The sequence below is a fragment of the Cervus canadensis genome, chromosome X, assembly GCF_019320065.1.
Source record: "Cervus canadensis isolate Bull #8, Minnesota chromosome X, ASM1932006v1, whole genome shotgun sequence".
In the NCBI taxonomy this organism is placed as follows: Eukaryota; Metazoa; Chordata; class Mammalia; order Artiodactyla; family Cervidae; genus Cervus; species Cervus canadensis.
In genome coordinates, this window is record NC_057419.1 from 10,766,617 (window position 1) to 10,791,751 (window position 25,135).

Sequence of the window (25,135 nt, forward strand, 5' to 3'; positions counted from 1 at the left end):
CTGCCTTTCATGTCTCCCAGGGAGGGTCCCCTCTGTGACACTTGGCCCTTCTGGACCGCGGAGAGGAAACCGTTGGACGTGATCAGAGCCAAGAGCCCAAGGCCCTCCTGTTCCATCCTGCCTTGCCCATGGGGCCATCCAAAAGCTCCCCGCCTGGATCTCATTCATGGTGGCTTTCTCCTGGGGGAGCTGCGTGGACGTTACGTCACAGCCCCGTGAAGAACAACTATTGTAGCGATTGTTGTTGTTCAGTCGCTAGGTCGTGTCCGACTCTTTGCCCGCCAGGCTCGACTGTCCGTGAGATTTCCCAGGCAAGGATACTGGAGTGGGTTGGCATTTCCTTCTCCAGGGGAACTTCCCGACCCAGGGGTCAAACCTGCGTCTCCTGCATTGGCAGGTGGGTGCTATGACTGTGCCACCTAGGAAGCCCACAGAACAGCAGAGTCACCTGCAAGCAACCAGCTGCTATAATTGGCACATAATACGACACCCGCTCTAACCTGGTACCTGGTCGGCAGGGTTTCTTGTCCAGCGACCGAGTCAGAGAGGAACCACGTGTAACCACATGCTTTCAGCAAAATGGGCTGAAATGGAGAAGCTTCGCTCGATGGCCCAAAGTACCAAGAGTATTTTATCCCTCACCGTCCGATAATGACCCACGGGGTTAACTTGGATGTTTTCCCGCATAACCCGGCAAAAGTTTGCAGTTTCTAAAGTCAGACAAAGGGAGATGCTTAATTTAATGACTCCTGCTATTTGTAGAATTTGAAAGGCAAGTTCGACAGTTAATGGGTGAAATCGGGCTAAAAGAAACTGGCTAGCCATTTGGGTTTAGGAAGAGTATACATTTTTAGCTTCTTCTTACTTGCTAAGTTCTTACAATATTGGGCTTCCCTTGTGGCTCAGCTGGTAAAGAATCTGCCTGCAATTCTGGAGACCTGGGTTTGATCTCTGGGTTGGGAAGGTCCCGTGGAGAAGGGAAAGGCTACCCACTCCAGTATCCTGGCCTGGAGAATTCCTTTGGTCCATGGGGTCGCAAAGAGTCAGACACAACTGAGCGACTTTCACCTCACTTCACTTGTTATAACATAGTTGGGAATGCACTATATAAAATATATGATGTTGGCGGTGATATACACGATTGTTTTTCATGCCAGAATATGCCAGCTGTCACAGCAAATGAGGTCAAAGAAATGTCATGAAGTAGGAAATATTAAATATTATTTAATATTTAATAATATTTAAGTAAAAATATTAAATTTTTTCCCCTAAGAACAAGCACATAGGTAGTTCGGGACTGCTTTGCAGACGAGTGACTTGGGAACGTAGACTCTGGGAATTTTCCTGCTCTGAAATAAGGAGTCTTTCATGTTGACTAAGGAGAAAAGAATTGGCTGTTGAGATAAACAGAGGAAGGAATAAATCAAGGGAATATTCCAAAAAAAAAAAAAAATCTTGCCCGACACTTTATATCAATAGGTATGCAGCAGACTTGTGCCGACAGAAGTAAAAGGAAATAGAACCATCGAAGATATCCGTACGTTCCAAGTGTCCTAGGAACCGGCAGAACTGCGGTGTGACCAGCAAGAAAGTTGGGAAGAAGAAGCCCAGAGTGGAGGAGGAACAGGGAAACACGTTTGGGGCCAGCTGATCGTGATCGATTTGATAAAGATAATCAATATGCTCACGTTGATACATAATCAAGCAGGCGGTAGGCACCAAGATCAGAGGTGAGAGGTGAGAGTTGGGATCTGGGACGATCCGATGAGATTTAGCAGCAGCGGTGGCAAGACCAAACGTTAGTCGTTGTTTATTTATTTTTTCCCAAATGTGTATATATGTATTTTTTTATTTGGCTGAGTGGATCTTCGTTGCTGCACAGTGACTTTCCTTAGTGGTGGCAAGTGGCGACTGCTGTCTACTTGAGGGGCAGGGGCTTCTCATTGGGGTGGTTTCTCTCATTGCAGAGCACAGGCTTTAAGGCACGCGGGCTTCAGTGGTCGTGGGGCGCAGGCTTAGTTGCTCCAGGGCACGTAGGACCTTACCTGACCAGGGATCGCACCTGCGTCTCCTGCACTGGCAGGCGGGTTCTTAACCACTGGATCACCAGCGAAGCCCATGGTTTGCATCCTTGATGGATATTAGGGCTTTTAATACCAAAACATACTGAAGAACCAAGGGAAGAAAATGTCGCAAAATACACGTGTTTTTTGAACATAGTTGGTTACCATGGAGAGGAAAGATAGATTCATTTCTTAAGCAACAGAAGTGCCATGTGGTTAGTTTCTGCCTCAGCTTCTCAGACCCTCTGTAATGCTGGACAATTTGCTTGCTGGAAGTTCTAGTTTAATGGGACCCCGACATTTGACTCTGAAGGTTGACCTCTGCACCTTCATGAAGAATGTAAGTTTCTGCGGGACCTGCAGAAAAATAACAACAATAATAAAGCTTTTGACTTACTGATTGATGCTTTTAAATTGTGGTGCTGGAGAAGACTCCTGAGAGACGCTTGGACTGCAAGGAGATCAAACCAGTCAATTCTAAAATGAGATCAACCTTGAATATTCATTGGATGCTGAAGCTGAAGCTCCAATACTTTGGCCACTTGATGCAAAGAGCTGACTCATTAGGTTGAAGAGAAAAGGAGAAGGGGACAGCAGAGGATGAGATGGTTGGATGGCATCACCGACTCAATGGACATGAATTTGAGCAAAGTCCATGGGGTTGACCAGAGTCAGACGTGACTTAGCAACTGAACAACAACAGCAAGATAAAGCTTAGAAAGTCTTAGGAGAGTTGCTTGTTGGCCAGCCAGTGGCTTAGAGCTGATTGTAAATGCTTGCAACACACACATCTCCTCAATTGCAAGGCTGATTGAAAGGACAGATTAGGTTACCTTCTAATGTAGCAGCTAAAGCTAGCAGATCAAGAGTGATACGTGTAGATAAATTCAGAGGAGAGTGTGTTGTATCTGTCTGACTGTGCTTGTCGGCCATCTGCAGATCCAGAGGCACTGCTGACTCATTGAAAAGACTGGGAGAGTGGCCAGGAACATTCTTATCTTGACATTTAAAAAGGTGTTGGATTGAGAGAGGAAACAGCAGAAAAAGTCACCTGCGCCAAACGTGGGTAGGCGCCAGGCTTAGAGGCGCAGAGGCACGTTGAAGCAACAGAGGCAGGCGAGGATGGGGCTGTGGGCAGTGTCTTACGGCTCCGCCCATCCTGGGAACCACCTCATTTAAATTCTTCAGGACTTCCCTGGCGCAGGACACACGGGCTGCCTCCCTGGACCCGGAAGATCCCCACTTGCCTCAAGGCAACTCAGCCCGTGCACCACGTGGAGCCCGCGACCTTCCACTACGGAAGCCCTCACACCCTAGAGCCCCATGCTCTGAAACAAGAGAGTCCACCGCAGTGAGAAGACCAAGCGTTGCAGCAACGCGTAGCCCACCCCTGGCTCTCTGTATGCCTTTTCTCCGACACGTTTGCACGTAGGACTTCTCCTGAGCCTCTCCTGAAGATGTAAAGACAAGATCGACCTATACCTACTCTAAATCAATCGATGAAACTTTTGAAAGACAGTTCTTTCCTTGCTGGATCTCGTAAAGGTCTTTTCCGTTCCTGATTCATCTCGAATTGTGAGAGCATCTGACATCGACTTTGTGTGAAACGAAGGAAGTCTTTGCCAAAAAATGAATATGTGTCTGTACGTGTGCGTATATTCACACATACACATGAATGTGTGTATATATGCACACACATATATGTATTATGGTCTGCGCGTGCATACGCAGTCACTTCGGTCGTGTCCGACTCTGCGATTCAATCACCTGTAGCCCCGCCAGGCTCCTCTGTCCGTGAGGATTCTCCAGGCAAGAATACTGGAGTGGGTTGCCATTCCCTTCTCCAGAGGATTTTCCCGACCCAGGGATCGAACCAGCGTCTCCTGCGTCTCAGGCATTGCAGGCAGATTCTTTATCACTGAGGCACCTGTGAAGTCCCATGTATGGTAGCATGGTAGCAGCTTTTAAAAAAATATCTATTTATTTGTCTGTGCCAGATCTTAGTTGCAGCATGTGGGATCTAGCTCACTGACCAAGGATCGAACCCAGGCCCCCTGCATTGGGAGCTCAGAGTCTTGGCCGCTAGACCCTCAGGGACCGTCTCATCATGGTAGCAGTTTTTATGTAGAAGCAATTCATAGCCCTAAGCTATCTCATCTAAATATAATATATCCTGTAAGAATTGATAATTGTACATAACTTCCAAGCAAGTCAAGGGTTAGGTGTACAACCCATTTCCTTTCTAGCTACGTGATCCAATTCCATTTTAACTTCTGTGAGCTTCAATCTCTATCTGGACAACTGAAAAATAGATTATATACGGGGACTTGGAGACGTTGCAGCGTTCAATAAGGGCTTCCCTGGTGGCTCAGTAGTAAAGAACCCGCCTGCCAGTGCAGGAGACGTGGGTTTGACTCCTGGATCAGGAAGATCCCCTGGAGGAGGGCATGGTAAGCCACTCCAGTATTCTTGCCTGGAGAATCCCATGGACAGAGGAGCCTGGTGGGCTATAGTCCATGGGGTCACAAAGAGTCAGACAGGACTCAGTGACTAAACAACAACAATGTTCAATAAATGCTCATTTACTTTATCCCTATCTATCATTTATGTATGTGTGTATGTCTCTATCATGCCTATTTACATGTGTATTTATCATCTGTCTGTGTCTCTCTGTGTGTATTTATATGTATAGATAGTATTCTTGGGCTGCCCTTGTGGCTCAGCTGGTAAAAAATCTGTCTGCAATGCAGGAGACCTGGGTTCAATCCCTGGGTTGGGAAGATCCCCTGGAGAAGGGGTAGGCTACCCTCTCCAGTATTCTGGCCTGGAGAATCCCATGGACTGTATAGTCCATGGGGTCGCAAAGAGTTGGACACGACTAAGCGACTTTCACATAGTTATGGATAATGTATATATGTATGTATTTAAGGCATTTCTGAGGATTCAGTCTGAGGTTAAGAAACACCCAGTAACAGAGGCGCGGTCAGATAGTCGTGTCAGCTGCAAGGTGATTTATGGCTTCAGCACTTACTTAACGAGGATCAACTTTGCACAGAGCTCGCAGCAGAGGTTACTAAATGCTACCCCCAATTTTTGAGGGATTTCAGTGCACATCTCCTAAATTTCTGCATCCAGAAAGCAGTCCAGATGTTGTCATTCTTGCCCTTGGCTTTTCTCTGCACGCATAGATTCTTTTCTTCATTAAGGAGCAGTTGGGAAAACTGATGTATGTGGTGGTGGGTGTAGCACTTATGCTGAAGACAGTGTCACAGGCTTTCCTGGTGGCTCAGTGATTAAAAAAAAAAAAAAAAAAATCCACCTGCCAATGCAGGAGACAGCTGTTCGATCCCTGATTTGGGAAGATCCCACACGCTGCGGAGCAACGAAGTGTGTGGTCTCGAGCCTGGGAGCTGCAGTTACTGAACCCCCCGAGCTGCAAATAGTGAAGCTTGCAAACCCTTACCCACAGCAAGGGAAGCCCCTCAAGGAGAAGCCCACACACCACACGGAGGAATAGCACCAGCCTTCGGCAGGTCAAGAAACATCTGTGTGCAGCAACAGACGCAGGGCAGTCAAAAATAAATAAAATTTAAAAAAACACAAAAACCAGAAACACAGTTTCACGCTGTTTTTATAAGGAAACCCATGGCTGACACCCGGCCCTACACGTGAACGAAATCCCCGTGGTTCAGAATTTTTTTCTCGGTGAACATGAGCTTTGTCTGTGTCGTGTCGGGGTTGTGGTCACGTTTACTGAGCGGTGAGCACTTTTCTGTTCACGTACCTGCAAAAAGCCCTGCTGTTGGTAAAGGGTCCAGAGCCTCAAGTGTTTCTATCTCTGGGTGGGGGTGGGGGCAGCCCCAAGGGTTCTGCTGAATTAATCTCTTCGAGGGTGGCCTCCTGGGGAGATCGGGGGAGGCTTGTGAAAGATGTACGCCCTGAGCTCCGAGTTAAAGCCCTTCCAGACAGCGTCTTTGTGCCAGTCGAGAGGGAAGACAGCTTTTATTTCTCGTTGGAGTGAGGCACATGTGGAGAACGCAGCATCAAAGACGGCAGGAGGCACGGAAGGCAGACGTCAAGGGTTTCTGCCTAACAAGCTGCTGACCGTTTCGAACAGGGCTCCCCAGTGCCAGCCTTGGATCACGGCTGCTCGCCTCTCAGAAGCGCCTCCTCCGTTTGAAAAACGTTCGTGTGTTTAAGGGACGTGACCTTCCCCAGGAAGCTTCTAATTCAAGCCAGCCCGGTCCATGCGATTGCTGTGCGTTCTTTAGTGGAGTCTGTGAAGCGTGGCGCTGGGGAAAGAGATGGTAGACATCAGAGCTGGCCTCACTCACATTTAGAGGGCAGGACACCGTTTGTGGGAGAGAGAGAGAGAAAAAAAAAACAATGTCCTGGTATGATTTTTTTTTTTCTTTTTTGTTGAATATATTGTGTTTCCGCAAGTACTATGGGGAAAGTGAAAGTGAAGTTGCTCAGTCGTGTCTGAGTCTTTGTGACCCCATGGGCTGTAGCCTACTGGGTTCCTCCATCCATGGGATTTTCGAGGCAAGGATACTGGAGTGGGTTGCCATTTCCTTCTCCATGGGATCTTCCCGACCCAGAGATCAAATCTGAGTCTCCCGTGTTGTAGGTAGATGCTTCACCGTTTGAGCCACCGGGGATGTCTATAATATATAACGTATCAAATCATCAGACTGGACACCTTCCACTTTGCGACCCCATGGACTGTAGCCTGCCAGGATCCTCCGTCCATGGCAGTTTTCCAGCCAAGAGTCCTGGAGTGGGGTTGCGATTTCCTTCTCCAGGGGATCTTCTCGACCCAGGGATCAAACCCGGGTCTCCTGCATTGTAGGCAGACGCTTTACCATCTGAGGCACCAGGGAAGTACTTGGGGGATGGGGGATAAAATATTAATTTACTGTGATGCAGTCGTTTTCTCCTATTAGCAGAAGAGCAGTCCAAGGAAATGAGAAACCACGGCGCTCGTTGAATGCCCATCCCGCTATTGTGGGCGTTGGCACACTATAGCCTCTGGGATGCGCCTGGCCCCCTGCACGTGTTGTCAATAAAGTTTTATTGGAAGACAGTCATGGACACTCCTGGGCGAGCGGTCCATGGCGACTTTTGTAAGACAAAAGACTTACAGAAGGATGTTTGTCAGACAGCAGTGTGGAGCTGCGAAAAAAGATTCTTTGGCCTACAGAGCCTACCACATTGACTCTCCAACTCTTTACAGAAAAGTTTGCTGACCTCCTGAAAGACCCTGACGCTACTCAGGGTCTCCGTTTGACTGTCTCACCTGTGAGTTTCTCCGTGATGGATTCTAGTCCAGCATCTCTTTCCCAAAATACCTTTTACCAGCTGCGTGTGGAAAAGAGAATATTTGAACTGTGCCTGCCGTGACTCAAGAACTGAGCTTTCAGTTTTATTTAGTGGTGAGTAATGAATTAAGAATCTTTTATTAAAAAATTGTTTGTTTATTTTTTTGGCCGTGCTGGGTCTTCTTTGCCGCGAGCTGGGTCTTTCTTTAGCTTTGCTGTGAGTGGGGGGCTATCTACTGTCCAGCTGTCGTGTGTGGGCCGCTCATTGTGGTGGCTTCTCTTGTTGTGACTCACGGGCTTCAGTCATTGCCAAGCACTGACTTTGCTGCCCCTTGGCACGTGGGATCTTCCCGGAGCAGGGATGGAACTCACGTCCCCTGCATTGGAAGGTGAATTCCTAACCGCTGGACCATCAGGGAAGTCCAATTTTAATTAGTGTAAGTGCCTATATGGGATGTGCTGTGGCTCAGACTCTGATAAACAATCTGCCCGTGATACCGGAGACCCAGGTTTGAGCCCTGAGTCAGGAAGATCCCCTGGAGGAGGAAATGGTGACCCACTGCAGTGTTCTTGCCTGGAGAATCCCAGGGACAGAGGGGCCCTGGTGGGCTACTGTCCATGGGGTCACAAAGAGGTGAACACAGCTGAGAAAGATTGAAGGCAGGAGGAGAAGGGGATGGCAGAGGATGAGATGGTTGGATGGCATCACCGACTCAGTGGGTGAGTTTGAGCAAGCTCCAGGAGCTGGTGGAGGACAGCAAAGCCTGGTGTGCTGCAGTCCACGGCATCACAGAGTCAGACACGACTGAGCAACTGAACATCAAGAAGAGAAAGTGCCTATATCTGGCTGCTGTCTCCTCTGTTGGGTGCATGGAAGGCTTCAGTGAGTGCATCACAAACCAGGGAAGGAAGGAACATAGCAAGCTCTGGTCACATTGTGACATTTCTTTTCTGCATATTTTATTTTTTGGTGCAATTCTAAACTGTATCACTTTTTCTGCATTCCCTTCCTTACATTTCATTATTAAAGAAATTAGTTGACTTCTGTGTATCAATCTTGTATCCTTCTACCTTGTTGCAATGTTTATTTTCTGTTTTTTTTCTTGTGAAATATAACGCATGCCCACTTTATACAGAAATGTAGTTATACCATTTTTATTTCATGTGTATCGGATCATGTAGGATTTCAGTTTCTTTTTTACTTTGTCTTAATGTTTTTAAAGGAATGTGTATGATTTAAATTTTGAAATATGGAGTATAATGTAGTTATCTTCCCAGTTCATTTCCATCATCAATTATGTGTGCTTCATTTTTTTTTTCTTTTTTTCTGGGACAGTTTTTCAGTTGATTTTTAGTTTTACCTTCTGTTAAAAAATTGGACACTCAGCTCTGTTTTAACTCTGTTTCACGTCTTTTTCTGTGTCAGTTGGTGCTATCTTTATTATTACCATCTTTTTGCTTTCTTTGAATAATTTTCCTGAGTTGATTTTATGTCTTCAACTGCTTTGAGTTCCTAGCACAGGAATCATGAACTTTTTTTTTTTTTTCTATTACATGCATTTTGCGGTCAAAATTTCTGTCTCCTTGGGTTTGATGTTACCAATTTGGCTAACATATGATTCAACTTTCTTTTTAATCTTGCAGCTTGAAACTGGTTGGTCTTGGATTCGAAAGATTTTTGTCTTTCACCAAAGCTGCAGAGTTCTCCACTATTTTCTTTTAATATTGCCTCTTCTGCATTAGAAAAAAAAATCCACTTAAATGTATTTTGGCTCTTTTTATCTATTTAGTCAGTTGAATCTAAAACTTCCGCTTAATTTTTTCAACTTCACTTTTTTGTAGCTCACTCTGCATTGTTCGTATACATTTATATTATAATCTATTAGCAGGGTCTTCCCTGGTGGCTTAGAGGGAAAAGCGTCTGCCTGCAATGCAGGAGACCCGGATTTGATCCCTGGGTCGGGAAGATCCCCTGGAGAAGGAAATGGCAACCCACTCCAGTACTCTTGCCTGGAGAATCCCATGGACGGAGGAGCCTCGTAGGCTACAGTCTGTGGGGTCACAGAGAGTCGGACATGACTGAACGACGACCCAAAATAAACCTCAGATACCTTAGTCTATAATTCTTCCATTTAGTTTTAGTTGTTTTTTTCTTTTAAGTTTGAACTATCTCTTTTTTTTTTTCCACTTAAAAATTTTGCTTGCTGATCTCTCAAAAATCTTCCTGGCCATTTTTATGATATTTTGCTTCTTGTGTTGTTAATTCTATTTTTTTTTTTTTTTTAGATATTTAATACATATTTATTTTACATCCTGCATTGACAGTTTTGATGCCTGATGTCTTTGGCAGTGATAGCCTACTGTTTTATGCTTATGACTATCACTCTTGGTAGGGGGGGACATCATATATTTTGTGATTTTTTTTTTTTTTGTTATGTTTTGGATCTGTCTCTATGAGGTAAAGACACTTTATGAAGGTGTCTCTGAACCTTCAAACCGTGAAATCTATATAAACTATACAGATGGTTGGTGTGAGGGGTCAGAGGTGGAGACTACAAGAAAAGCTTGTGCTCTTGACCGCTTTTGAGCGTAGCCTAGTATCCAGAGTAGTTTAAATGTTGATAATATTAGTCTGGAGCACATTCAGCGCCTTCTACCCTGACAGTGTTTGTCTAATCGAATGACATTGTCTTCTTAGAATAAAGAAGGTGACTTTGCTTTTCTGACAAAAGCAAGTTTTCTGAAAAGTAATTCTTGGGCAGTGGAAACTTTAAAAAAAATTTTTTTTATTTGAAGGATAATTGCTTTAGGATGTTGTATTGGCTTCTGCTGTACAGCAAGGTGAATCAGCCCTAAGTATATATAGATCCCCTCCCTCCAGTGGAAACTTCTTATCATCTTCACACTTAGGAAGGTTTCACAGAGTTATCTTTTCGCTTACATAGTTCAGGTCAAGATCTGGATGGAAAGCTTTACAAAATCATCTATATGCCTGGGGGAATTTTCCCTGTCCTGTTAATCAGTCAAGTTACAAAATTAATATATCTGGTCTTTGGAAAGTTTGCTAAATTGCAGATCCAACGTATCGATGGACAGATGTCTGTTTCTCTCTCTCTCCCTCTCTTTAAAATATTTTTGGTGAAAGCAATTGAGGGACCATAGACGAATATGACAGTGTTTTTTTTGTTTGTCTTTGTTTATGTGTCTGCCTTTCTCTGCTTGTCCTGAATCAACGGGGATTAGTCAACTGACACACTAAGCAAAGCGGGAAAGTAATTCTGAAAGACACTTAGCTTTGCTGTTCCCACACTTGTTATCCAAGGATCAGTACTTTTTACAAGTTTCCCAGAGTGCTTCTTATCATCAGACAAGTCAGGGAAGCACTAATTTAGGGAGTTCACTCTCCATTAACCGCACACTCAATTTACAAAATGACCCAAGTGCTTGTGAGATGATTTTTTTTCCCTGTTAAGTACTCACGTCAGGATACAAGATCTGATAGCTTACGGTGAATGGTGTCGGATTCGTGATCTCCAGAGAAGATTTAGCTTCAGGACCAGAGACCAGGCTTGACCACTCAGGGCTCTTGGGTGGCAGAAGTTTTATTACAGTGAAAAGGGGCAGAGAAAGCTTCTAACATAGACATCAGAAAGGGGTGGAGAGTGCCCCCCTCTTTAGCAAGGGAATTATGTACATTTTTAACTGGCTATGACAGTTAAGTCAAACGAAAGTCTCAAGGTTGTAAAAATTTTACCAGACCCACTCCCATGATACACATTCTAAGATATCAGGATTAGTCAGAAGGTTCTCAGGAAGGAGAAACTGTCCTCAAGCAGGATACATTGTTGTTATGTAATCCCTAGTAAAGAGTTTAAATGGAGTTGATTGTTCTATACTCATCAGTTCCCGGCTTAAAGAAAAAAATGGTTTTATGTGCCTAAGACTAAGGAATGTAGAGGCCAAAAAAAAACCCAAGTTTGTCCTTCCCCTTTCCTCCTCTTTGAGAATTCCAGACCCCTGTCTCCTCCTCGAGACCCCCAGACCCCTCTCTCCTCGGGGACCCCAGCACGTCTTATCAACCCGCCTGGGAACTGACTTTGTCAGACCAATACATTTCGCCGTCAGAAATTTGCAAAATTCTCATAGACTGTGAATTCATGAATACCCTCATTTGTGCATATCATGTTGAACCTCCTGTCTTCTTCTGATTCTCAATCACTCTTCTTTATTTTTCTGGCTTGTGGTGGGTCTCCATTGCTATGTGTGGGCTTTCTCTAGTTGCGGCACAAGGGGCTACTCTCTGCTTACCTCGTGTGGGCTCCTCATTGTGGCGGCCTCTCTCTCGTTGGGGAGCACAGGCCCTAGGGCGCATGTGGTTCAGTAATCGCAGCCTCCGGGCTCAGTAGTTGAGGCGCATGGGTTCAGTTGCTCCACGGTACATGGCATCTTCCTGGACCAGGTAGAGAACCCCAGGTATCGGTGTCTGGTTGCCCTTTGAGGTAGATTCTTAACCGCTGGACCACAAGCGAAGCCCTCCATCACTGTTCTTAAGTTCTCAGGCGCGTGGGAGCAGGAAAGCACCTTACCGATGAGAACTGTTATCTTGAAACGTTATTATCTTGCAATGCATGTCATCTACTGGCTTAAAGATCATTGTGTACCTGTTGTGTTCCCGACATGGACACTGTGGGCACACGACGGGAAGGATAGATCGCTCAGCTTCCAAGCTGTAGATTCATCAGCTTCTCGTCACCCGTGTCCCCTGCTGGGTGGGTTGTTTGTTGTTCACTCCCTCAATCGTGTGCGACTCTCTGTGACCCCATGGATCGCAGCACACCAGGCTCCTCTCTGTCCTCCACTATCTCGAGGAGCTTGCTCAAAGTCATGTCCATCAAGTCGGTGATGCCATCCAACCATCTCCTCCTCTGTTGCCGCCTTCTCCTCCTGCCCTCAATCTCTCCCGGCATCAGGGTCTTTTCTGGTGAGCTGGCTCTTTGCATCAGGTGACCAGAGGTATTGGAGCTTCGGCTTCACCATCAGTCCTTCCAATCAATGTTCAGGGTTGATTTCCTTTCAGATTGACTGCTTTATCTCCTTGATGTTCAAGGGATTCTCCAGCGTCTTCTCCAGCACCACAATCTGAAAGCATCAGTTCTTTGGTGTTCAGTCTTCTTTATGGTCCAGCTCTCACGTCCGTACATGACTGCTTGAGAAACCATAGCTGTGACTATACAGACCTTGGTTGGCAAAGACATCTTTCTGCTTTTTAGTACGCCGTCTGGACGGGTACCTTGGGGCAACCTGTATAAACTCCGGGAGTCTCATTTTCTGTTACTGTGAAATAGGCTAAATAGTTCCTCTGATCGTAATGGGTTGATCCTAAAGGCAGATGATTTACATAAATTGCTTTCAGGGCATTAAGTATTCAAGAAATGAGACTATCTCCTAGTGTTATTATGAGGAGCAATTCTTTTGTTAATAATTTTGTTTATTTTTGGCTGTGCTGCGTCTTCATTGCTGCCTGGGCTTTTGTCTAGTTGCAGGGAGTGAGGGGCCACTCTCTAGTTGCCGTGCTCGGGGCTTCTCATTGCGGTGGCTTCTCTTGTTGCAGGGCACAGGCCCTAGGGTGTGTGGGCTTCAGTGGTGGTGGCTCTGGGACTTGGTTGCTCTGCGGCCTGTGGGATCCTCCTGGATCAGGGATGGAACCCGTGTCTCCTGCATCAGCAGGGGGATTCTTTACCACTGAGACACCAGGGAAGTGCCAAATTCTTATGTCGGTGATTATTGCTGTTGTCATTAGAAGATGTGGCAACTGCCCGTGAGGAGGACAGAATGCTGATACCAGACGGTGCGGCAGGCTGTCCACGTCTGTTTACTGTCCTTTATGCACTGCGATGCATCACAATTTGGGTGCAGTCAGAAAATAATGGAGCATCTGGGAATATCACTTGCCATCGCTGTTCATAATTAACCGCAACTTGAGGGGGTATAGCTCAGTGGTAGAGCATTTGACTGCATAATTAACCTCTACTTGGGACTTTCAGGGAGAAGTCTGCACTGTTCTTTCGATACAAAATATCTTGTATTAATAGCCAGGACATGGAAGCAACCTAGATGCCCATTGGCAGATGAATGGATGAGAAAGCTGTGGTACATATACACAATGGAATATTACTCAGCCGTCAAAAATAATGCATTTGAATCTGTTCTAATGAGGTAGATGAAACTGGAGCGTATTATACAGAGTGAAGTAAGTCAGAAAGAAAAACACCAACACAGTATACTGATGCATATATATGGCATTTAGAAAGATGGTAACGGTGACCCTATATGCGAGACAGAAAAAGAGATACAGATGTAAAGAACAGACTTTTGGACTCTGTGGGAGAAGGCGAGGGTGAGATGGTCTGAGAGAATAGCATTGAAACATGTATATTACCATCTGTGAAATGGATCACCAGTCCAGGTTGGATGCATGCTCGGGGCTGGTGCCCTGGGATGACCCGGAGGGATGGGCTGGGGAGGGAGGTGGGAGGGGGGTTCAGGATGGGGGACACATGTACATCTGTGCCTGATTCATGTCAGTGTATGGCAAAACCACTACAATATTTAGCCTCCAATTAAAATAAACAATTTATTTTTAAAAAAAGTCTTGTATCAAAGGTTCCAAGTTATTCAGAGCAGTAAGCCTTGACTATCAAGAAAGGAGGGGCAGGACTTTAACAAAATTAGGAAAATGAAAAATTTAAGGAGAAGAATAAATGTTTGCCATTAACCCTGTTTTGAGATACTGCAGATTATCATATGATGATGGCCTTTTGCCTACGATAATTCTTCAGTTTTCTTGATCCTTTTTTTTTATGGGTAGAATGATGAATGCCAGTACATAGTGTACAAAATAAATAACATTTCCTTGGTCACTTATAGTTGTTCCCTGTAGACTTATAGGCTTCCCTGGTTACTCAGGCAGTAAAGCGTCTATCTGCAATGCAGGAGACCCAGGTTTGATCCCTGGGTCGGGAAGATCCCCTGGAAAAGGAAATGGCAACCCGCTCCAGTGCTCTTGCCTAGAAAATCCCATGCACGGAGGAGCCTGGTAGGCTGCAGTCCGACAAAGGGTCGGACACGACTGAGCGATTTCACTTTCACTTTTCACTTTCATTGACTTTTTGGTCTACATCTACTTAAAGATGGAGGTGACATCTCTTGATCCTTGGTCTTGAATCTCCATCTGCCTAGAATGATGTCACCAGATATCTACTTACTCAGATGTCACGTCCCCTCTACTGAGTTCTCATACCCCACTCCACCCCCGGTTACGAAGCACCGTGACCGTAACATGGATTGCCAGCCAAGCACACTTGACTCCTGATCACACCTGTCCACTTGTGTGCACACCTGCCTACCTGTGTGAACTTGCACAACCGTGAGCTGTTTGTGGGCATAGGTTGTGTCCTATTGGTTATTCTAGACACAGTCCTTACGAAAGTAACTATCCCATAACAGGTAATCATTGTGCAAAAGTGCAACGATTAAACAACACATCAGTGTTTTATAAAGAGCTGGAAAGCAGAAACGGAAATCACCAATAAGCCAGGCTCAAGCCAGCTGACTCAGGCAGGAACATATGATTGAATTTGGGTGTAAGAGCTGTAAAAGGCTTCCCTGGTGGCTTAGACCGTAAAGCGTCTACCTGCGATGCAGGAGACCCAGGTTCCATCCCTGGGTGGGGAAGATCCCCTGGAGCATGGAATGGCAACCCACTCCAGTATTCTTGCCAGGAGAATCCCATGGACAGAGGAGCCTGGTGGGCTACAGTCCATGGGGTCACAAAGAGTTGGACACGACTGAGCAACTAAGATATACACACGGCTGACTCAAGACAGGAAGACGTGATTGATTTTGGGTATAAGAGCCGTAAAGGCCTAGGGTGAAGCATGTTTACCATTTTTTATTTGTTAGATTGTATCATGAAACATTTTAGATAAATAGCAAAAGTTAAGAAAATAGTATCATAGCGTTGTTGTCCAGCCACCCTTATGCATCCAGGCCAGGACACAGCTTCAAGCTACACGCACACAGAGATAGCCATTTGTGGGGACATCCCTGGTGGTCCAGTGGTCCATAACCCGCCTTCCAGTGCAGGGGATGTGGGTTCGATTCCCGGCAGGGGAACTGAGATGGCATATGCCACGGAGCAGCGGAGCCCACGTGCCACAGCTGCTGAGCCCACATCAGTAGAGAGTTGGTGCTCTGCAATGAAAGATCCCACGTGACGCAACCACGACCAGACACAGCCAGATACATAAATATTTTTAAAAAATCAAATAGTGTAATAAACTTCCCATCCCTCAGCTGCAACACCCGCACTCCCAGCCCCTCACATGTCATGATACCCTCCCCTCCAGTTTGGATGATCTTGAAGCCAAGTCTAGACTCACGTCGTCTCTTCAGTAAACATTTCATGTGTTCGCCTCCAGCACGTGGGACTCCTTGGTTATGAGTGGAGGTGAGCGTGTGAATTTGGAGTGCACACGTGAACCCTGGAGCCTGTTTTGTGAGCGGCATGGCTTGTCAGGATCCGCAGACATCATCCACGGTGCAGACGTACCTGCCTTGGGTGAGAACACCCATCAGACAGAAGCGGTGCCTTGCAGGGATTAGGGGAGCACAGAGCATTGCTTACTCTGCATGTTCTTTGAAAGTTCATTGCCTCCAAGAGACACCTTTTTTTTTTTTTAATTTTTATTTATTTGGCTGCTTCGTGCAGTATGTGAGATACTAGTTCCCCAACCAGGCAATGAACCCATGACCCCACAATGGAAGCTCGAAATCTTAACCTTGGACTCTCAGGGGAAGTCCCCAAGAGACACCTTTCTCAACGACACCAGCCGTGGCCTCTTTGTTGTTCTTGTTCAGCCGCTCAGTCATGTCTGACTCTTTGCGACCCCATGGACGGCAGCACGCCAGGCCTCCCTGTCCATCACCAACTCCCGGAGTTTACTCAGACTCATGTCCATTGAGCCGGTGATGCCATCTAACCATCTCATCCTCTGTCGTCCCCTTCTTCTCCTGCCCTCAATCTTTACCAGCATCAGGGTCTTTCCCAATGAGTCTGTTCTTCGCATCAGGTGGCCAAGGTATTGGAGTTTCAGCTTCAGCATCAGTCCTTCCAATGATTATTCAGGACTGATCTCCTTTAGGATAGACTGGTTGGATCTCCTTGCAGTCCAAGGGACTCTCAAGAGTCTTCTCCAGCACCACAGTTCAAAAGCATCAATTCTTTGGTGTTCAGCCTTCTTTATGGTCCAACTCTCACATCCATACATGACTACAGGAAAAACCGTAGCTTTGACTAGACAGACATTTGCTGGCAGAGGAATGTCTCTGCTTTTTAATATGCTGTCTAGGTTGGTCATAATTTTTCTTCCAAGGAGCAAGCGTCTTTTAATTTCATGGCTGCAGTCACCATCCACAGTGATTTTGGAGCCCCCCAAAGTAAAGTCAGCCACTGTTTCCACTGTTTCCCATGAAGTGACGGGACCAGGTGCCATGATCTTAGTTTTCTGAATGTTGAGTTTTAAGCCAACTTTTTCACTCTCCTCTTTCACTTTCATCAAGAGACTCTTTAGTTCTTCTTCACTTTCTGCCATAGGGGTGGTGTCATCTGCATATATATTCTGACCTATATTGTGTGTGTGTATATACGTCTAAGTACAATCATATATGTGTACTTCATGTATGTACCTCAGGTATTTATAGTCATATATGTATATACGTAGTTGTGAGAGAGTCAGTTCCTAGGCAGATTGATAAGACGTCTAGGACCCCCGAGTAGGAAATAGGAGTCTAAGATTCTCAAGGAGGAGGAAAGGACAAACATCTTTTTCTCTTTTTTTTTCTCTGCATTCCTGAGTCTTGGTCACATAAAACTTTTTTTTTTTTCTTTAAGCTTGAACTGATGAGTACACAGTAAACAACTCAGTTTAAACTCTGTACTAACGATTATAGAACAACAATGTATCCTGCTTGAGGATGGTTTCTCCTTCCTGAAAACCTTCTGACTAACCCTGATATCTTAAAATGTTTTATTATGGGAGTGGGTCTGGTAGGATCTTTCTGCTGATGAGTTCTAATCCTGTTATCCGAAAACGTAAATTGTGGGAGTGGGTCTGGTAAAATTTTCACAAGTGTGAGACATTCTTTTGATTGATTGTAATAACTAATTAAAAAAGTATGTGACTCCCTTGCTAACACTAGCAAAGGGGGCACTCTCCGTCCCCCTTCTGATGTTTGTATCAGAAGCTTTCTCTGTCCCTTTTCTTACTTTAATAAAACTCTGCCATGCAAAAGCTCTTGAGGGATCAAGACTGGTCCCTGCTCCCGAAGCTAAATCTTCTTCTTCAGAGGTCAGGAATCTGACATTGTTCACTATCATAAGCTATCAGTTGTAGATACACACACATGCAAAGGATCCAAAATGTGCATTCCAGGAACACAGAAAAGAAAAAGGATCAGCCACTTCAGTTCTGTTGCAGGAAATGGCAGATTGTTTTAATGTAGAATTTTGTCATGTGAATTTTTTAACCACGAGCCACATATTTTCTGCCAGTATCCCTCTACCAACTGTTAACTAAAAAAAGATGCTCCATGTAAGAGTTGTGAGTTAAGTTTTATTTGGGGCGATATGAGGACTGCAGCCTGGCAGACAGCGCCTCAGTAGCTCTGAGAGCCTGCTCCAGAGCTGCAGTGGGGGAAGGTCCATATATAAGATTTTGGTGGAGGGGGAGTTCATGCAATTAAGCATTCATTTTACAAAAGGTTTCCTGCCAGTCAGAGGAGCTGATGTTACCAGGAAGGGATTTAGTGCTTCTCTAGGTGTGAAAAGATCCTGAAATCACCTCCTGAAAATATCTAACTGTCTAGAGACCTGTCCCACCAGATTCCCTGGAGCACAGAGTGCCTCAGAGCTTCCCTCAGGGGGCGTTGAAGCTCAATAGCTCCAGCAGCACAGCGTTCAGAAAAAGTCAAGGAAAATGAACTGGCTCAATCGTGTCCGACTCTTTGCAGCCCCATGGACCGTAGCCCACCAGGCTGCTGGGTCCATGGGATTCTCCAGGCAAGAATACTGAAGTGGGTTGCCATTTCCTTCTCCAGCGGATCTTCCTGACCCAGGGATTGAACCCGGGTCTCCCACATTGCAGGTAGACTCATCATCTGAGCCACCAGGAAAGCCCAGTCTCCCCAGAGGCAGATGGCAGATGCCCTTGTGGTGGTGGTTCATTCACTGGCAAATGCTCTTGAAGTGAACGTGAAGTTGCTCAGTCATGTCTGACTCTGCGACCCCATAAGACTGCAGCCCGCCAGGCTCCTCCGTCCATGGGATTCTTCAGGCAAGAACACTGGAGTGGTTTGCCTTTCCCTTCTCCAGGCCATCTCCCCGACCCAGGGATCAAACCGGGTCTCCCGCATTGCAGGCAGACTCTTTACTGTCTGAACCATCAGGAAAGCCCTGGCAAATGCTCTTGGCTAGCGCCAGTTTGTAATTGACACAACACTCATTGAAAACAATAAAATAATTGTAAACAAAGTTCTGCTTATAGGGATAATAGGGTGAAGATCGTCTGTAACTCAGTGAGGCTGTATTTCTGTTCTTTTGTGCTGTGCACATTCTAAGAACTTGCTTTGTATTCTTGTTGAGTTAGGTCTGGGAAGACAGTGACTGGTAGAATGGGGGTTTTTTGATGAATTTTCTGCTTCATAAAACAACAGGTGATTGGAATATATTTGAATTCACCAGAAGGAGTCAGTGAGATCTGGAAAACTGTTAGTACTCACCACTGGATCAGAAAGTCATGCAATTCGAATATTCTTCCTCCTAGCTTTGTCTGCAGTGATACAGCAGGGCAGATGGGGTGTGCAAAGATTTAAGATAAGAAAACACTCTGAGATCATGCTAAGTTGCCGGATCACATCAACTGTGGCCATATAAAATGGCAGAAATCAAGGCCATAGAATACTTCAGCTAGCTCTCTGTGTGGGGCCGTCCGGGTGAAAGGCGGAGGGACTGATTGTGGTCAGACAGGAGCAGTGAATCTTCGTCAACCAGGAGTGTGAGTCTGTGAAACCAGGGGGTGATGGGATCAGGCAGATTGTTGACATCCATCAAGTGAGGCTGGGCGATACCCAAAATAAAAAACTCCATAGTGAAAACCAGGGAATGTGTCTGCAGTATTTCATTATGATACACGCTCTAAGGTGAAGGTGATCCAAGATGTTGAGAAGAAACATTTGTTATTTTAAGTACAGCAGGTAATGCTTTAGGGAGAGTATCATGCACGTCCAAGGTCACGTTTGACAGTTCATAAGAAAACAAGGACTAGAAATACTGCGCCCCCCCCCCCAAAGATTCCAGTGAATATTCTATATACCACATTACCTCTTGATTTTCTTTTTAAAAATAATTGAATAATTGTTAAGGAAAGCTGTGACAAGCCTGCTGCTGCTGCTGCTAAGTCGCTTCAGTCGTGTCCGACTCTGTGCGACCCCATAGACGGCAGCCCACCAGGCTCCCCCGTCCCTGGGATTGTCCAGGCAAGAACACTGGAGTGGGTTGCCATTTCCTTCTCCAATGCGTGAAAGGAAAAGTGAAAGTGAAGTCGCTCAGTCGTGTCTGACTCTTAGCGACCCCGTGGACTGCAGCCCACCAGCCTCCTCCGTCCATGGCATTTTCCAGGCAAGAGCACTGGAGTGGGGGTGACAAGCCTAGACAGCATATTAAAATGCAGAGACATCCCTTTGCTGACGAAAGTCTGTCTAGTCAAAGCTAGGGTTTTTCCAGTAGTCATGTACGCATGTGAGAGCTGGACTATAAAGAAGGCTGAGCGCCAAAAAACTGAAGCTTTCACATTGTGGTGCTTGAGAGTCCTTTGGACTGCAGGGACATCCAACCAGTCCTTCCTGAAGGAAATCAGTCCTGAATATTCACTGGAAGGACTGTTGCCGAAGCTGAAGCGCCAATCCTTTGGCCACCTGATGTGAAGAACTGACTCATTGGAAAAGACCCTGATGCTGGGAAAGATTGAAGGCGGGAGGAGAAGGGGACGACAGAGAATGAGATGGTTGGGTGGCATCACCCACGTGATTGACATGAGTCTGAGCAAATTCTGGGAGCTGGTGATGGACAGGGTGCTGCAGTCTGTGGGGTCACCAAGAATCGGACACAACTGAGCGACTGACCACAGCAGCTAAACTTTATGTATTTTTTATTTAAATTATTTATTTATTTTACTTTACAACATTGTAGTGGTTTTGCCATACATTGACTTGAATCCACCACGGGTGTACACGTGTTCCCCATCCTGAACCCCCTTCCAACTCCCTCCCCATCCCATCCCTCGGGGTCATCCCAGTGCACCAGCCCCGAGCATCCTGTATCATGCATCAAACCTGGACTGGCGATTCGTTTCACATGTGATGGTTTACATGCTTCAGTGCCGTTCTCCCATGTCATCCCACCCTCGCCCTCTCCCACAGAGTCCAAAAGACTGTTCAGTACATCTGTATCTCTCTTGCTGTCTCACATACAGGGTTATCATTACCATCTTTCTAAATTCCGTATATTTGCGTTAGTATACTGCATTGGTGTTTTTCTTTCTGGCTTACTTCACTCTGTATAATAGGCTCCAGTTTCATCCACCTCATTAGTAATTATTCACATGGATTCTTTTTAATGGCTGAGTAATATTCCATTGTGTATATGTACCACAGCTTCTTTATCCATTCGTCTGCTGATGGGCATCTAGGTTGCTTCCATGTCCTGGCTATTATAAACAGTGAGCAGATAAACTTTAAAACAACCAAAGGAATAGCCATCTAGTGTTTGTTTAATTTTCCCCGTTGATTTTAAACATTCAAGTAGATGTAAAGTATACATGAAAAAAAAAAGTATTATTTTGAGCATAGTAGCCCTCAGTGTGGGCTTCCTCCTGCATGTCACCACACTGCATGGTGTGGTTCATCCAGTGGTACATCATGTAATATCCCTTTAAATGTCTGGCCTTGCTCCTTAGGGTAATGATTTGAGATCCGTTGAAAACATAGATCTCATGTGCTTGCCACTTGCTCTGTTCACATTATTGTTTAAAGCAATAAAAGGTTTACCAATGCACAGGTTTTTCCTCCTCTCATTCCACACCATTTATTCATCTCATCTGGCTACTCTTGGTCTTCATGACATGACTTTATTGCACTTTCTGAAAGTGTTTTTGGCTCCTAGCATTCATTCTTACCTGTGTTCAGGTGAGAATATGATCTGTTAGTGAGTTTCATCAGTCAGCAATCTCTTACTGTACACCTATACTAGTTTTTTATTTTTATTTTTTTCATTTCAGCATTAGGCCCTTTAAGCTTAGTCCCTAAGCTTCTTGGCACCAGGGACCAATTTCATGTTGGGTATAAACTAAGTCATGCTACCCAGAAAGGCTCAAAACCCGTAACCCCCATGCTTGTATGAAACAAAGGTACAGATTTGAACCTTATATATATATATATTTTTTTTGAGACATCATTGAATTGTGCACTTTAAGTTTTTTGTCTTAGCCTTGTTTGTGGTCCAACTCTCACATCCATACATGAATACTGGAAAAACCATAGCTTTGACTATACAGACCTTTGTCAGCAAAGTGATGTCTCTGCTTTTTATTTTTTTTATTTTTTTTTCTTCATTTATTTTTATTAGTTGGAGGCTAATTACTTTACAATATTGTAGTGGTTTTTGCCATACATTGACATGAACCAGCCATGTCTCTGCTGTTTAATATGCTGTCTAGGTTTGTCATAGCTTTCCTCCCAAGGAGCAAGCGTCTCATAATTTCATGGCTGAAGTCACCCTATGCAGTGATTTTGGAGCCCAGAAAAATAAAAGTCTGTAACTGTTTCTACTTTGTCCCCTTCTGTTTGCCATGAAGTTACAGGACCAGATGCCATGCTGTTGGTTTTTTTGATGTTGAATTTCAAGTCAGCATCTCCACTCTCCTGAACAGGAGAATAGAACTCCTTATTGATTGTACATTGGCCAGTCACAGTGCTGGACACGTATGCATTATCTCTTAAGTGTATTTATTTTAGAGAAGCTCAATACACACATAGGGAATAGAACAGATTGCCAGTTTGTCCTATGTTTTTCACAACTGTTGAAATTTCTTTGCTTTTAGATAATAAATCTATAGTTACATATGGAGTCAAAATATATTAATCTTTTGCAATGTAGCATTGAAAGAATAAGCATAAAAAATTGCAAATGCAAGTTCTAAACAATACCGTAACATTAAGGGGACACATTTATAATTGTGTAAGGAAGAGAAAGTATTGGGTAAACACGGAGTAAATCACTTCATCTGTGCAACTGATACTCCATGACAAACATTTTAAGTGTAGGAGAAGCAAACAGAAGTTAATTTAGAACCTCATGGTCTGAGCGTGTACAGAGGTTCGCCAAGCTGCCATTTCAACCGAGTCAGCCTCAGTTACTGTCCCCCTGGATGACATATTTATATGTCCTGGCCCACTGCGGGGTGATTTATGTGGCTACGTCATCCTTACCCTCTCTTGCCAGTGTCCTGCCTCAGATTAAAATATAAACACTCCGTCTTGCCTGCCCCCTGGTTTTGAAGCATCATTAACTCCGTCTGAGGGCACATTTGGTTATGAGCTAGTAAAATCCTTAACGTGTGATATTTAAACAAGGTGGCAGTGATATATGATGTTCTGTTCATGCCCCTTTATCTAACTGTCAAGTTGGACAAGCTCAACTCTTAATAAGAGTCGGGAGCTTGGCCAGATCAAAGCTCGGTCTCCTATAAATTAAAGGGGTGTGTCTCTGCCCTGCATCCTTCCCCCCTGAAGTGGGAACCTTAAGTTTGTCCTTTTAAGTCTGTGAATCTGTTTCTGAATTTGCTTGTACATAAGTTCATTTGTTGCATTGCTTTTTAGCTTCTGCTTATAAGAGTTGTCATACTGTAGTTAGGGAGTCCGGGATGGACATGGATACACGGCTGTATTTAACATGGAGAACCTGCAAGGACCTGCTGGACAGCACAGGGAACTCTGCTCAAGACTCTGTAATAACCCGATGGTTCCCAGAGGGAAGGATGGGGGAAGGGATAGTCAGGGAGTTTGGGATGGACGTGGACACACTGCTGTATTTATCATGGAGAACCAGCAAGGACCTGCTGGACAGCACAGGGAACTCTGCTCAATGTCACGTGGCAGCCTGGATGGGAGGGGAGTTTGCGGGAGAATGGATACATGCATATGGATAACTGAATCCCTTTGCCAACCACCTGAAACTATCATAAGACTGTTAATCAGCTATGCCTCACTACAAAATAAAAAGTTTAACATGGGGGGAAATAGAGGAGTATTTCGGGAAGCAATAAAGAAAGAAAGAAAGAAAAAGGTAAAATCTCTACTATTACCACTTGCATCTGGGCAGCTAACCTCTCTTTCAAATCTGCCTCGTCTCCACTCCTCCCCTTAAGCTCTGTGAGTCTTACAAAGGCCGGCTGGCTGGGCAGCGTCTCCCCAGAGCTCTGCTTCCTCTTTTTCCGGTTTGAATGGCTTACCTTGCCACCGGCCCGTCTCAGAACCTCAGAACCGTGTCCACTCTCCTGTCCCGTTTGTTAGGGTCACGTATGATCCGTTCCTAGTTGGTTCACCGCGTCCCAGCCCAGACTTAGAACCTGTCTCCGGTAGAGCCTCACTGACTTTCTGACAGCCGTCTCTGCCTCCAGTCTCTCCTACTGAGATCCTTCCCGAATGGGCCAGAAGATGTGCCTTTGTAGTTCTGCTCAGTCACTTCCGTCGTGTCTGCCTCTTTGCGACCCCGTGGACTGTGTAGCCCACCAGGCACCTCTGTCCATGGGATTTCCCCGGCAAGAATACTGGAGTGGGTTGCCATTCCCTTCTCTGGGGGATCTTCCCAAACCAGGGATCCAACCCGTGTCTCCTGCATTAGCAGGAGGATTCTTTACTGCTGAGCTATCAGGGAAGCCGTGTGTGTGTGTGTGTGTGTGTGTGTGTGTGTGTGTGTGTGTGTATAGACTGCATCAAAAAGAGTACTATCAAATTAACTGAATATTTTAAGACTTAACGAAAGGGAGATAGAAACAAACTTACAGAACGACAAAAAATTCCTCTCCAAAGTCATGCTAACTCAAACTACCACTAACGTGGTCCTTCCATGATAAATTTTTTTGTTAGAGTTAAGTAGGGTTGATTATTCATCATTAGATACAGACATTTCACAGGAATGCACCGCATTAATGTAAATGAAACCACGAAGGGGATTTTTTTTATTTCAAGTTCACTGCATCCAGCCATAACAAATCCACGGAAAGTTCTTACTTAGAATAGCTCTCTTCAGTCTGACGCTCCATTTATGGGTAGAGGATTTCAGACGAGATTCAAACGTGGACAGAAATGTGAGATCATGTGTATATGTTTGCCGTGTTTTATACAGTGTATACGTTATCAAACAGAAATAGCAATGTTTTATGTGTCTTTGCTGTGTCTCAGAATTAAACCCGTTACCTCCAGGGCTATTTGTACACTATTTCAACATGTCAAGACTTTCTGAGGCATAGATTTTTTACCCAGTCAAAAACCGTTGCTCACACCTTTCCCCTCACCCACGTCTTAGTTTTGTGACTCTCCCCCGGCTGCATTTTCTCCTCCAGCTGCTTTTTCTTT

General features: G+C 45.1%; 1 protein-coding gene across 4 annotated transcripts in view; it reads left to right on the forward strand.

Annotated features, from left to right (window-relative positions):
* The window catches only part of LOC122434556, a 456,430-nt gene that overhangs the window by 92,957 nt on the left and 338,338 nt on the right, over positions 1-25,135 (forward strand). For 3 of the 4 annotated variants that reach the window (XR_006267400.1, XR_006267402.1, XR_006267401.1), the window contains exon 5: positions 7,300-7,498. The exons of the other annotated variant lie outside the window; for it this stretch is intronic. The gene's annotated coding sequence lies outside the window, so the exon portion shown is untranslated. The remainder of the gene's footprint in view (positions 1-7,299; positions 7,499-25,135) is intronic. 4 annotated transcript variants of the gene reach the window in all.